The sequence below is a fragment of the Papio anubis genome, chromosome 6, assembly GCF_008728515.1.
Source record: "Papio anubis isolate 15944 chromosome 6, Panubis1.0, whole genome shotgun sequence".
NCBI classification, from domain to species: Eukaryota; Metazoa; Chordata; class Mammalia; order Primates; family Cercopithecidae; genus Papio; species Papio anubis.
Window position 1 is genome coordinate 26,356,721 of NC_044981.1, and position 12,854 is coordinate 26,369,574.

Consider the following 12,854-nt stretch of genomic DNA (forward strand, 5'->3'; position numbering starts at 1 on the left):
GCTGCATGACTTCGGGCAAGTTAACCTCTGCAAACCCCAACTTGCAGACAAACCCCAATTTGTCTCATTTGTAAACTAAGAGTAATAGCATGTATTTACTTCGTATAATTGCGAAGAATAAATGATTCAGAACTTGGAATAGTGCATGATACCTATTAAGCGCTCAAACAATAAAAGCTAAAACTACTGCTTTTGTTGTTATTTTTAATCTACTTAGGATAGTAATGTGTTGGAGCCAGAGATGCAGATCTCTGAGAGAGATGCAAATCAAGATAAGTTCCCTTACGGTGTCATGAAAATTTTATCAGTTTACTCCTCCTATGAGGTAGATGTATTTTGGAAGGGGGAAAAACAATTCCAGATTAGCAGAGGATGGTTTCGATCCATCGACCTCTGGGTTATGGGCCCAGCACGCTTCCGCTGCGCCACTCTGCTACACTGAGAGGTGGGCTCATAATTAATAATCACCTTTTTTCTAGTGTGTCAAGTTTCCAAATCGCAAAATTATGCTTTCTCTTCTTTTTTTTTTTCCAGACCAGTAATCTGTTCGTAATATGGCTATAGGCTTAGACTACTACTAAGAAAACAGTAAATAAGAAATAGGAAAAAGGTTATTTGGGGTACACTTCTCCTATGTAATATCTGTCACTATGTATTGTGTGAATGTGTACAGTAAATACATAACAGAAGGTCTGCTAATATTTCAAATGTCATGTTTTAAAGTTATTGTAAGTTATAGAAATTTAAACACTTCTGAATAAATAAACGTACTTTCCCTTTTTTCCATGTTGTAATTTGCTAATTCATAATCTGTAGGGGGTCTGGAGCCACATGTGGGGAAAAAAACGGCACATTCATGCACATTTTCAGATACTACTATTAGGGAGTTCACGGAATATCTAGCCTTCTCTGATGTAATGGTTCATTCCCTGTATGAATTTGGGAGAGTAACTGCATTCAGGTTTTCTGCCTCTGGAAATCAAGTGACTTCTTCCGTGATTTGCAGGGAGGGTTAAGGAAATCGTAGAGATCCAAGGAAATTCTATGGAATCGCTTTAGCCTGGAAGAGCTGATCCAAATATGAAGCAGGTAAACTTAGATCATCCACTCAAACCAGACTAGGTCTCTGCGAAGATCTGCTAAGCTTCCGAGGGTTGGAGAGACAGATATGGATGAAAAGATAAGGCCGCAGGCGTGGGAGTGAGAATGGAGAGAAGTCCAGGAGGGTTTAACAATAGGGATGAGTTGCTGAAGAGTATAATTCAGAATATTTGCAATAAAAGAGTGAAAACGTCTCTATAAACCCAGAAATAAGCCCCAAAATACTGTAACATATTCCTGCGTATATCTGCCTATTAAAAAAAGAGAAGGGGGGGCGTTTTGAGGAGGCTAAAGTAATTGAGTATACAAGTGCCTAGGAGAAGCATTTCCCCCTGTAATATGTAATGTACTCCCCGCCATACAGTTATCTGAGCCAGCGAGCTAAAAACTGTTGACCCCGACGTGATTTGAACACGCAACCTTCTGATCTGGAGTCAGACGCGCTACCGTTGCGCCACGAGGCCTACGAGGGACTCACTTTTTATTTACCTGTCATTCTGATTCATGAAAATAATTTTGGTACTGGTGAAGACCAGGCAGCTATTAACAGACACAAAATAATGACTAGCTGCCCTCTCGGTAAAATTGCTGTCCATCCAATCACTGATTTTCTCTGCCTCCGAATTGCTTCATTTTCACCTTTTCTTGTTTATATCCTTCCGTTTCTTACCTAGTTTTCTCCGTATATTCCAAATATGGAAGTTTTGGGAGTTTCGTTGTTTTTATCTTTTTAGAAATACATTCTGTTGAAGGTCAGTCGCTTTGGAATGGGGTTGTAGAGAGGAGGTAGTGAAGCGGGAATAATGAGGATCCTTCCTCCCCCGACTCCTCATTAAGGAACGCTGATCAAGGTGAGTTTTAAATTAGTTTCCAAAGTTGACTGCAGGTCACAACCAGTGTTTCCGTTAACGAATTCACGCGAGGGCTGGCAGGTTGTTTGTGCTGCATCTTTTCTGCGAGATAAAGGCGCCTCCCTGTAGCCTCCGTTCTCAGCTGATGAGAGAGTTGATTTCATACACCGACAATTCTTCAGAATCAAGATCACTGGATCTGAAACTGACCCTAAAAAGAATAAGAAATCCTGTCATCAGGAGTGAGTGGGTTATTCTGGCACTGTGTTTTGTTTGGCTGGTTAAAGAGTCTGCCTTGGGTAACCAGAGATCGGAATTTTCTAAAGTCAGCAGGGTTTGTCTGGGGACCTCGAATTTACATATAGACGATCCCGCAAATAATGCAGGGGCCGCTTTGAACTCTTAGGAAAAGATATTCCAAACAGTGGTCCACTGCTATAAAACACGCATCTTTCACTGAAAATTAAGGTCCCCCCCGCCCCCCCCCCCCCCCCCCCCCCCCCCCCCCCGGCCCCCGGCTTGCTATGGACTAGAGAAAGGTTTCCCTTCTTGTGAAAAATCCGTCCAAAGCCCAAGGGCTCCAGCTGGCAATTAAGGACCATAAACACTGAATTGAAGAAGCTTGTGTTTGACCTGTAGATATCATAGTAGCTTTGGTAGGTTGTGTGCTGTTATTCGACTGTTAACAAGCTAAGGTAGTCATTCTACCGGTTCGTGGAAAGAGATTGGGGGCTTGGGTGAGGGGTGCGTTGGGAATCAGAAGCAGTGGGCGACGAAATGAACGGGCGTTTCAGAATATAAATAACCGAGGGTTTAGGAGGATCTGCAGCAGCTTACAGAATGAAAGGATATTCCAGATTTGGTGTTGCCAGAGAATCTAGTGTTGACTGAGAATCTGCTGTTGACTGAAAGTTGAAATACATACTTTTCTCATCTATAAAATTGTAATAACAACAATATCCACCTCACAGGATTGTCGTGAGTTTATTTACATAATGTGCGCTAAAAGAGTTTATACATGCTTAGAACAATGCTTGGCACATCAATTGCTCTCAATAAATGTTACTATCACTATAAAGTTTGGTGAAATTCTTACTTTGTTTTTTTGTTTGTTTGTGTTTGTTTGTTTGTTTTGTTTTGTTTTGTTTTCAGAGACAGGGCCTCTCTCTCTCTCTCTCTGTTACCATGCAGTGGCTCCAACACAGCTCACTGAAGCCTCAACCTCCAGGGTTCAAGCCATTCTCCTGCCTCAGGTTTCCTAGTAGATGGGACTACAGGGCCACCACTCACAGCTAAAGTTTGGTGACATTCTTAAATGCATTTGCTCACACCACCAGCCTCATTCAGCAGAGAGTGTAGTAAAATTTACACTTATCATTTCTTGATTTCTTCCATAAATTTACATTTTGGTGTTAGCAAACAATTAAATACATTTGATCATTTTAGATGTTAGAATTTTTCTGTAACGAGGATAAAAAAAAAAGTAAAAATGGTCATCATCCCAGGTTGCAGCTAAAATTGGACAAGACATTGACAGCATCCAGCTGTGGAAAAACCTGGAAATGATCACCAATTTAGATCAGCGACTGGAATGAAAAACTCAGTGAAATACTTTAACTTATAGAAGTTTATTCACTCATTTTAATTGGTATTTAATGGTGATTCACAGCACAGCAGATTTCTGTCTGGTTATTTATAATGAATTGTTTCTAACATAGCAGCTAATCTGGGCCCAGCATGGTGGCTCACTCCTATAATCCCAGCACTTTGGGGTGCCAAGGCGGGTGGATCACTTGAGGTCAGGAGTTCAAGACCAGACAGGACAACATGATAAAACCCCACCTCTACTAAAAAATTCAAAAATTAGCCAGGTGTGCCTGTGAGCCCAGCTACTTGGGTGGCTGGCTGAGGCACAAGAATCACTTGAGCCCATGAGGTGGAGATTGCAGTAAGCCAAGATCATGCAACTGCACTCCAGCCTGGGTGACAGAGCGAGATCCTGTCAAAAAAAAAAAAAAAAAAAATATGAAGGTCTGTTTCTTTTCCCATCAGAAATACAGCTAATCTACATTTCCCAGCCTCCCTTGTACTTAGATGTGGCCATGTGACTGAGATACGGACAATGAAATGTGGGAAGAAGTCTTGGTTTAGGAAAACTTCTCATGAGTGTTCCTTTCTCTTTCTGTTGGTCAAATGCTGAAAATGCAGTGGAGAACTCCATGATCCTAGAGCCAAAGCCACTCAGTGATCTCTTGGTGATTGCTGGTAAGACCAACCAGAAAACCTGCATTAGATGTTGCCTGAGGGAAAAAAGGCATTTATTGAGTTTAAAAACTGAGACTTACAGTTAAAGCTGTGTTATAGCAACTCCATTATATAATAACACAAGTGTTACAGCTAATGGTATCACTAGCTTCTATTCATAACTAATATAACAATGCTTTATTTCCCCTTGCTCATTTGTCTCCCATGTTTTAGTGCATAAACTAATCTCATAATTACAGTCTTCTCATAAAACACCATGTAATAAGGTAACTAGAATCATTAACATGTACATGATAAACATATGGCAGAAAATACAATTTTCCAAAATTCTAAAAATTATTATCTCATTTAATAATGCACCATTGTTTTGTAAATTAATTAGGATATCTCCCGCACTTTACTTTCTCACCTTAAAAAACCAAGCTGAGCAGATATATATAAATAGATAATACTCTTTAGTAAATGCAATACAAGGCTGAGCGTGGTGGCTCACACCTGTAATCCAAGCACTTTGGGACGCGAACGCACACAGATCCCTTGAGCCCAGGAGTTTGAGAACAGCCTGGGCAACATGGCACAACCCCATCTTTACAAAAAATACAAATATTAGTAGGGCATGGTGGTGTACACCTGTAGTTCTAGCTACTCAGGAGGCTGAGGTAGAAGGATTGCTTGAATCCAGGAGGTCGAGATTGCAGTGAGCCAAAATCGTGCCACTGCACACTCTAACCAGGGTGACAAAGTAAGACCCTGTCTCAAAAAAAGAAAGAAAGCTGGGTGCGGTGTCTCACGCCTATAATGCCAGCACTTTGGGAGACTGAGGTGGGCGGATCATGAGGTCAGGAAATTGAGACCACCCTGGCTAACACGGTGAAATCCCATCTCTACCAAAAATACAAAAAAAAAAAAAATTTGCCGGGTGTGGTGGCCCCCCCCGTAAACCCCGCTACCCGGGGAGGCTGGGGCAGGGAAATCAATCCCTTGAATCTGGGGGCAGAGATTGCAGCGAGCAGAGATCGTGCGGCGGGACCAGAGAAAGACACGGTCTCAAAAAAACAATATCAAAAAAAAAAAAAAGAGTAAACGCAATACTACCTTAAAAATGTTATATTAATGTGGACTTCATTCTAAGTATAATCTTATTTTAGCTTGACTCAGATTTCTTCCCACTCTCATCAAAGTAAATATATTTTTAAATTTATTTTTTAAGAAATTAGTAAATTTCAATCCCACATTTGTTTTTTGTTGAACTCCTTACTGTCTTGGTCATTCCCAGATGGGTGTACTGGTAAATGTTTAACGATCAACTCTTGAGGGAAAGACGCTATCTTAGCAAGTGATGCTTGCAAATTCTCTCACCATAAGTGATTCAAACTACAGATGCAGAGTCACTGAATGTTAAATTGGGAAGAGATGTGCATAGTTGGCTCCTGTGAGCCAGTACAAGGGGCTCTATTGTACCACCAATGTCTAGTCTATAGTTTTCTCAACAGTAATGACACTTAGAATAAACTAAGTGTCTTAGTCTGTTTGTGTTGCTACAAAGGAATAACTGAGGCTGGGTAATCTTAAAGCAAAGAGGTGTATTTGGCTCGTGGTTCTGCAGAATGTACAAGAAGTATGGCACCAGCATCTGCTTCTGATGAGGGCCTCAGGAAGCTTCCACTCATGGTGGAAGGTGAAGGGAAGCCAGTATGTGCAGATCACATAATGAGACAGAGAAAACGAAAGAGAAGGAGATGCCAGGCTCTTTTTAACAACCAGTGCTGTGAGAACGAAGAGTCAGAACTCACTCCCTCCAGTGAGAATAGCACCAAACCATTCATGAAGCACCTGCCCCCATGATCCAAACACCTCCCCCAAGGCCCTGCCTCCAATATCAGGATCACATTTCAGCATGAGACTTGGTGGGGTCTAACAAACCACATCCAAACCATAGCACTGATGTTTATTAAGCATTTATTATGTGCCAATAATATTTATCTGAATTTTTATATGCTGACATATAATATATTCCATCTTTACAATAAGCCTGTGAGGTTGGTGCTGAAAACATAAAAAATTGCCCAACATGTAGAAACTAAAAGCTAGGGCAATTGAACATACACAATTTTGACACACAAAAAAATTGTTTTTGTTTATGTTGTTGCACAGTATAAACAATGATCACACAAAGCCGTTGTGTTACCTGAGGTGGAACAAGATGAAGACAAGATCAATCCATAACTACATATGACACAGGAAAGAAATTAGGACACTCTACACCCATAAAAAAAAGTAAATACCCCTTTTCCAGGACAGTAGAGTGACTGTGATTTCTTACCAATGACATCCCCAGCCCCACTTTAATTCTTCTCCTGCCTCCTAAATAAAAATTCAAAAAAGTGACTCACACTCAGTTACTGAACTGCTCCACTTCCTGACCACACCCAGTCCAGAGCTAATATTTGATTCCCTTACACTCTCCTTAGAATAGTAAGCTTCTCCCAACCCCCCCTTACCTAGATGCCTTACTATTCCACTAGTGTTCATTCTCTCTTGCTGTAGCAAGTTTAATAAACCTAGCTTTGTTTGACCACAGGTGTGTTCCTAGAGGTCTTTGGTCAGCAGACTTTAACAGTGTCAGTAGTTTCATTTTACAGAAGAGAAAATTAAAGTTTAAACTGAAGAGTTAGGGAGCCTCTTGTTTGAGATAAGATTTCATACAAGAGATCACTTTACCTTCCTGCAAGGAGCAGATGATCTAGGCTGAACTTATAAGACATTGTCACAAAGAGCAAAATGAACTGGCTGCCAAGATAAGAATTCACAGATGGGTAACCCAGAGATTAAAATAGCCACAACAAGAAGCTATTATCACCCCTAAGGATGGAGGGGCAGCGGGAAGAGGCCATGTTAGAGCCCAGAGTGGGAGGTAGAAGGGTGACAGTGGTCCGCAGGAAATGACCCATCAGGAGCTAGAATTCCAAGGGGAGAATCTCAAACCTTGAAATGGATGCAGCTATTGTAGGCAATGCTACAGGAAGCAGAAAGAAAGAATATCCTGGCCTCAGAGTTCCTCTTGAATTCCAACCTTTTGTCATTCTTCCATTGGCTAACCCTACCCAGAAGCCAGAAGGTAAGGATGCTCAGAGCAGAGGAAGGATGGGGAATGAATCCGACAACAAAAAGCCAACTTGATTTACAAGACAACTTGATCGACACCTCCCAATTATGATCAAAGTATTAAATCTACTGAAAATGTTTTAATGCGGGCAGGAGCATGCCTATAATCCCTGTACTTCAGGAGGCCAAGGCGGGTGGATAACTTGAGGTCAGGAGTTCAAGACCAACCTGGCCAACATGGTAAAACCCCATCTCTACTAAAAATACAAAAATTAGCCAGACAAGGTGGCATGCACCTATAGTCCCAGCTACTCAGGAGGCTGAGGCACAAGAATCACTTGAATCCAGGAGGTGGAGGCTACAGTGAGCCAAGATCGTGCCATTGCTCTGCATCCTGGGTAACAGAGGGAGACTCCATCTCAAAATAATAATAATAATAATAAATTGATAATAATAAAAATGTTTTAATGAATGTATAAATGAGTCTTCTCATTAGAGTTTGCTCTTTGAACTAATTCCTTCTAATATGCAGATTCTAATCATAAGAACTCCAGTATAACACAGAGTTATATTTAATATGTATTTATAGAAGTGCCTAAGTTTTATAGCATAAAATCACAGGGAACAACAAATTACAAATACTCAATTTAAAAAAGTTTTCTTTTCTTTTCTTTTTTTTTTCCTCCCTCTGTTGCCCAGGCTGGAGTGCAGTGGCCCAATCTCGGCTCACTGTAGCCTCCGCCTCGTGGGTTCAAGCAATTCTTCCGCCTCAGCCTCCTGAGTAGCTGGGATTACAGGTGCACGCCACCTCGCCAAGCTAATTTTTGTATTTTTAGTAAAGACGGGGTTTCACCATGTTGGCCAGGCTGGTCTTAAACTCCTGACCTAAGTGATCCACCCACCTCAGCCTCCCAAAGTGCTGGGATTACAGGCATGAGCCACAGCGCCCGGCCAAAAAGTTTTCTTTTCTAAGACATAATTATCAAGTATATAAAACATTCCATATCCCAGGTATAAAAAGAGTAGTAATTCACTTATGAAAGAGTGGCATTTTAATAGTAGGACAGTTTGATGGTTTAGTAATAGGATTTTTGTTGGTTTGTATTCAATATAAAACACTTTAACAAAAAAGCCAGGCCATGATAAGCTAAAGGTCAGTTACTTCACTAGATTTCCTTTCTTTGAGCAAAAAACTTTTAAAAACTTTTTTTGTAGAGTTGAAAAACCAGGCCTCAGAAAACATCTCAAATATCCAACAGTCATTAGGGTAGATCAAGGGTCAGGAAACATGCCTGCAGGCCAGATGTGGCCTACTACCTGTTTTTGTACTGCCTACAGCTGTTTTTACATTTTTAGATTGCTGAATATAAATTAAAAGCAGAATAATCATCTGTGCCACATCAACATTATATGAAATTCCAATTTCATTGCCCATAGATAAGGTTTTACCGGGACATAGCCATGTCCATTCATCTATGGCTGCACTATAAGAGCAGTTATGAAAGACATAGAAGGACCTGCAAATCCAAAAATGTAGCAGAAAATATAAAGAAAAAAAGAGTTCAGGCCTCTGCACCAGAGGAAGGTGTTTTCTTGCAGACAGAGGCAGCTGTTCCCCTTGGCATCAGATGCATCTCCAGAATTTCTTTCTTATTCTGGTGTTAGCACAGGTATCAGTAAGCAGAAAGGTTCAGAAACTTCCAAAACATACTGTTGCCCAAGGTCACAGCCTGTGGGATACCTGAACTTGGGGTGTCCCCTAGTTCCAGCTGACTCCTCTGCTTGTCATCTTCACTCCCTCTGCTCAGTTTCCCAGCTGTGATGAGGCCCAGCTGGAGCTCTGTGCTTGAGCTCCACAGTCCCCATTGTATCTTTGTAATAGTATGATACATTCCTTTTTTCTTCTCCTTAATTGAGTTTGAGTTGCATTGTTAGAAACAAAGTATTAGGATATGAAAACTCAACTTTTGTGTATGTGTATATGTATGTTACTTTAGAAAAAACATTCTTTCCATTTTGCAGGGAGGGTAGGCCAGTCAGCAGAAAAGTAAACAGGCTCTTTTGTGGTTCTAGATCAGTGATCCATCCATCCATTCATTTATTCATTCAACAAATATTTATTGTTGGCCTAATGTGTGCCAAGCACTTTTCTAGACCCAAGGGATACTACAGTTAACAAACAAATGAAAACAAACAAATTCCTCTGTTGGGTGTTACTATGCCTGGATATGATCCTAGAGACAATCGTAGCCATCTTGTGACCATGAAGGGAGCTAAGCTGATGCATTACATTAACCTTGCAAAATGTAAAGATGGAAAGAATCTGGGTCTTTAATGAGGATACATTGGAATTGCCCTCTGTGTTGTCAGGGTTATAATGCAAACAATCGAACACACTTCAGATTGTTTACACAGGAAAAGGTTTTTTTTCTTTACTTTTTTTTTTTTTTGTAGTTAGCTATTTAATGAGGTTCTTAAGACATTTAGAACACCAATTTGTGAGGATAAATTCCATTCGTCAGGGCAAACACAGATCGCAGGTAGCCCTGGAGCTGAGGAACAGCTTTGATTTTTGGTAAAATTTGTAAGTCCACAGCTTTCTGATCAATCTTGCGCTGCTCTGTAATCTCGTATTTCTCTTTTTCTGTGTCGAAGATCTCACCTTCCTGGTGTCTGGGCTTCCGCAGCTTCTTCTTCTTGAAGTAAGCATCAGTAAGATGTTTTGGGATTTTTACATTGCTGATATCGATTTTGGTTGAGGCAGCAATGACAAATTTCTGGTGTGTTCTTCATAGAGGAACTCGATTGAGGACCAGATCCAGTCACAAGTAACAAGCCACTAGCCAGCTGCTTCAGGAAAACCACCATCTTGCCCCTGTGGCGTCCAGTGAGGATGATCAGAATGGTCCTGGGGGCAATGTTGGCTCGCAGTTTTCTCACGTGCTGACTGAAGGGATTTTTGCCGTGGCTCAACAGCTTTCGAGGCACGTCTTCAGTAGGATAATATCTAGGCATTTTGTGAAGTTTAGCCACCTGGGTACCGCCATTTTTGTCACCACCAACTGTTTAGTAAGAGTTGCAAGAACCTTCTCCTTCTTTTTCTTTTCAACCTTGGATTTAGCGGCTGAGTACTTCCTCTTGTACATGGTCTTTCTGGAATACATGGCAGATCAGGAATACCTGCAAATTCCTCTGACAAGGACAGGGTTGCGGCTGCAATGGGGCTTCCCTTCTTGGGCTTCTTAGCCTTGAGGTTACCCTTTTTCACCTTGCCACCAGCATCAGCCTTCTTGGCTTCGGGTTTCTTCTCTTTAGTATCTGGCTTCTCAACTTTTTCACCCGCCATCTTGCAAGATCAGGAAAAGATTTTTTACAAAAAATTTTGTAACATTTCTATGTTGAGCCTTCAGATTGACTTCCAATGCCACACTGCAGAACTGGACCACTGAGGGAGCTGCTGGCTCCTCTAAAATCACTACAGTGTCACCACCACAGACTACAGCATCACTGCCACAACCAAGAAAACCGCCACCGTCAGAAAGCTCCCGCCTGCTGCCAGCTCCAGAACCATGCAGCACCTGCATAAACACCAGGAAAACAGATGCCTTATGGCCTGCCTCTCAAGTCTTAAAAATCCATTATGGGTCACTGGAGACTGCTAACAACAGTACACAGGAGAACCAAACAACAGTTGAAACTGCAGAAATGCAGTCCCCGCCTCATTTCTATCCTCCAAATTCCATGTGACTACATCTGATTTGCTAGATATAGTTTGTTTAAGCTACATTTTTCTTTCAAATCACGACTGCCTGAGAAACTAAGAGATGTAGTTTTTTGTTTTCCTGCCTCTACAATACAGAAAAGATCACTAGGAGGAGGGAGAATGACTGTGGCATGCCACCTCACTAGAGTCTCTCCATGTCCTACCTGAGAACATCTTATGAATTGAGAAAACTCTTCATTATTGTTTAAGCCAATAAATCAATCTGACACTCCAGGGTATGGATTCAGTTCATGACAGAATTTAGGCCTTCTGAGCCCCAACCCTGTTCTCCCATACCTACCACTCCTCACTAACTTTGGTTTTCATACCCCTCCCTTCTCTCATGTGTGGTAGTCACAATATTCAACTAAAGAGCTCAGAGATGAGACTTTCCAGAGAAGAGGGTATCACAACCAAGTTAAATCTATAGAGGTCTTCCTTAACAGACAACTGAAACAGAATTTCTAAGATCTGATGAATTCAGCAAGAAACACAGGACTGACTGAGTTTCTTTCTCCATGGGTGAAGATAGGAAGACAAGTTTCTCAGACAGTAAAGGGGGATGCTTTAAGAAAGAAACTAACAAGACCTTCTCCATCTGGTGAACTATCCTTGACAATACCCTTATTTTGGGTTCCTCCCTAGTTACTCTTCCAAAGAAAATGACTTTCCCATTTCCATCCCCAAGTAACTAAAATGTCTAGATTTCCTATAGAAACAATGGCATACTTCAGCAACTACCATATGCTGATCATTGTTTAGGAATGCACAAAATAAATCATTCTTGTAGAAGATGTTTATTTTCAGTCTTTAAATGAAGTCTCTCTTAATAGCAGGCTCAATTCAAAATCATCTTCTAGTTTTCAAAAATTCGTAGATACGTGGACTTTCGGAACATGTTTTCTAAAAGGATTCGAACCACCTTTTTATGGATTCAGTTTTGTGTCCCCCAAAATTCATATGTTGAAATCCTAATCTTAGTACCTCAGAATGCAACCTTATTTGGATATAGCTTTGGGAGGACCCAAGGCAGAGCTGTAGGGTGTAGGGGAAGCTGTGGATGCTTCCTGCTTCCTCTGGGTGTGAATGTGACTGACGGGTTCAGAGGCTGAGGATACCTCTCCAGGATGTTGAGGAAAGAAGCCAGGATTTTAGTGGTTCTGCAATCAGAAACCAGGGCACAAGAACGCAGAGGCAGATGCCCTAGTGGACAGACGACCAGGGAGGGCCAGCAATTCTTCTCCATGCGTGGACACAGCAGCGGTCTTCTCTTCATGTCCAAACTGAGATACCATCTGAGGAAAAGGAGGAGCCCAGAATTAATCAGTAAAGCCCTGAATTGACTAGGACGAAGACCATTGACTCAGGAGTAGCCTGGTTTGACTAAGATGAAGGATATGCCATTAAGCGGGAAGGGACTGAGGATGGAAATAAAGCTCAGTTTGTATTCATATAAACGTACAGGCACACGCCATCACGTCCAGCTAATTTTTGTATTTTTACTGGTCAGGCTGGTCTTGAACTCCCGAGCTCGTGATCAGCCCACCTCAGCCTCCCAAAGTGCTGGGATCACAGGCGTGAGCCACCACGCCTGGCAACGTTTCTAGGAGCAAAACATGCGCATTTCAGCTTTTGAGGTTCCCTGCTGTGCATAGCCTTCAGCTTGCCATCCATAGGCCGCTGCATTGGCAGGGGTTGAGAGGGTGAGACTTTCTCGGGCCCACGGCACATGCAGTGATGCAAATCGGCCACGAGGGGGCGGCGAAGCC

At 41.7% G+C, this 12,854-nt stretch overlaps 1 long non-coding RNA gene, 2 other non-coding genes and 1 pseudogene across 4 annotated transcripts in view; all 4 read right to left on the minus strand.

Annotated features, from left to right (window-relative positions):
- LOC101000699 overlaps positions 1-2,179 on the minus strand; it is a 7,277-nt gene extending 5,098 nt beyond the window's left edge. The window contains exon 1 of the long non-coding RNA XR_645804.4: positions 1,772-2,179. This is a non-coding gene — a long non-coding RNA (uncharacterized LOC101000699). The remainder of the gene's footprint in view (positions 1-1,771) is intronic.
- On the minus strand, positions 364-435 carry TRNAM-CAU. Its single transcript has one exon. It is a non-coding gene; the product is annotated as a tRNA-Met (tRNA).
- TRNAW-CCA lies at positions 1,494-1,565 on the minus strand. The gene has a single exon. It is a non-coding gene; the product is annotated as a tRNA-Trp (tRNA).
- A 7,579-nt stretch (positions 2,180-9,758) lies between the features above and the next one.
- Positions 9,759-10,684, minus strand: LOC108585389 (annotated as a pseudogene). The gene has a single exon (XR_001901615.3). The product of XR_001901615.3 is annotated as a 60S ribosomal protein L6 pseudogene (transcript).
- Between the last annotated feature and the right edge of the window lie 2,170 nt (positions 10,685-12,854).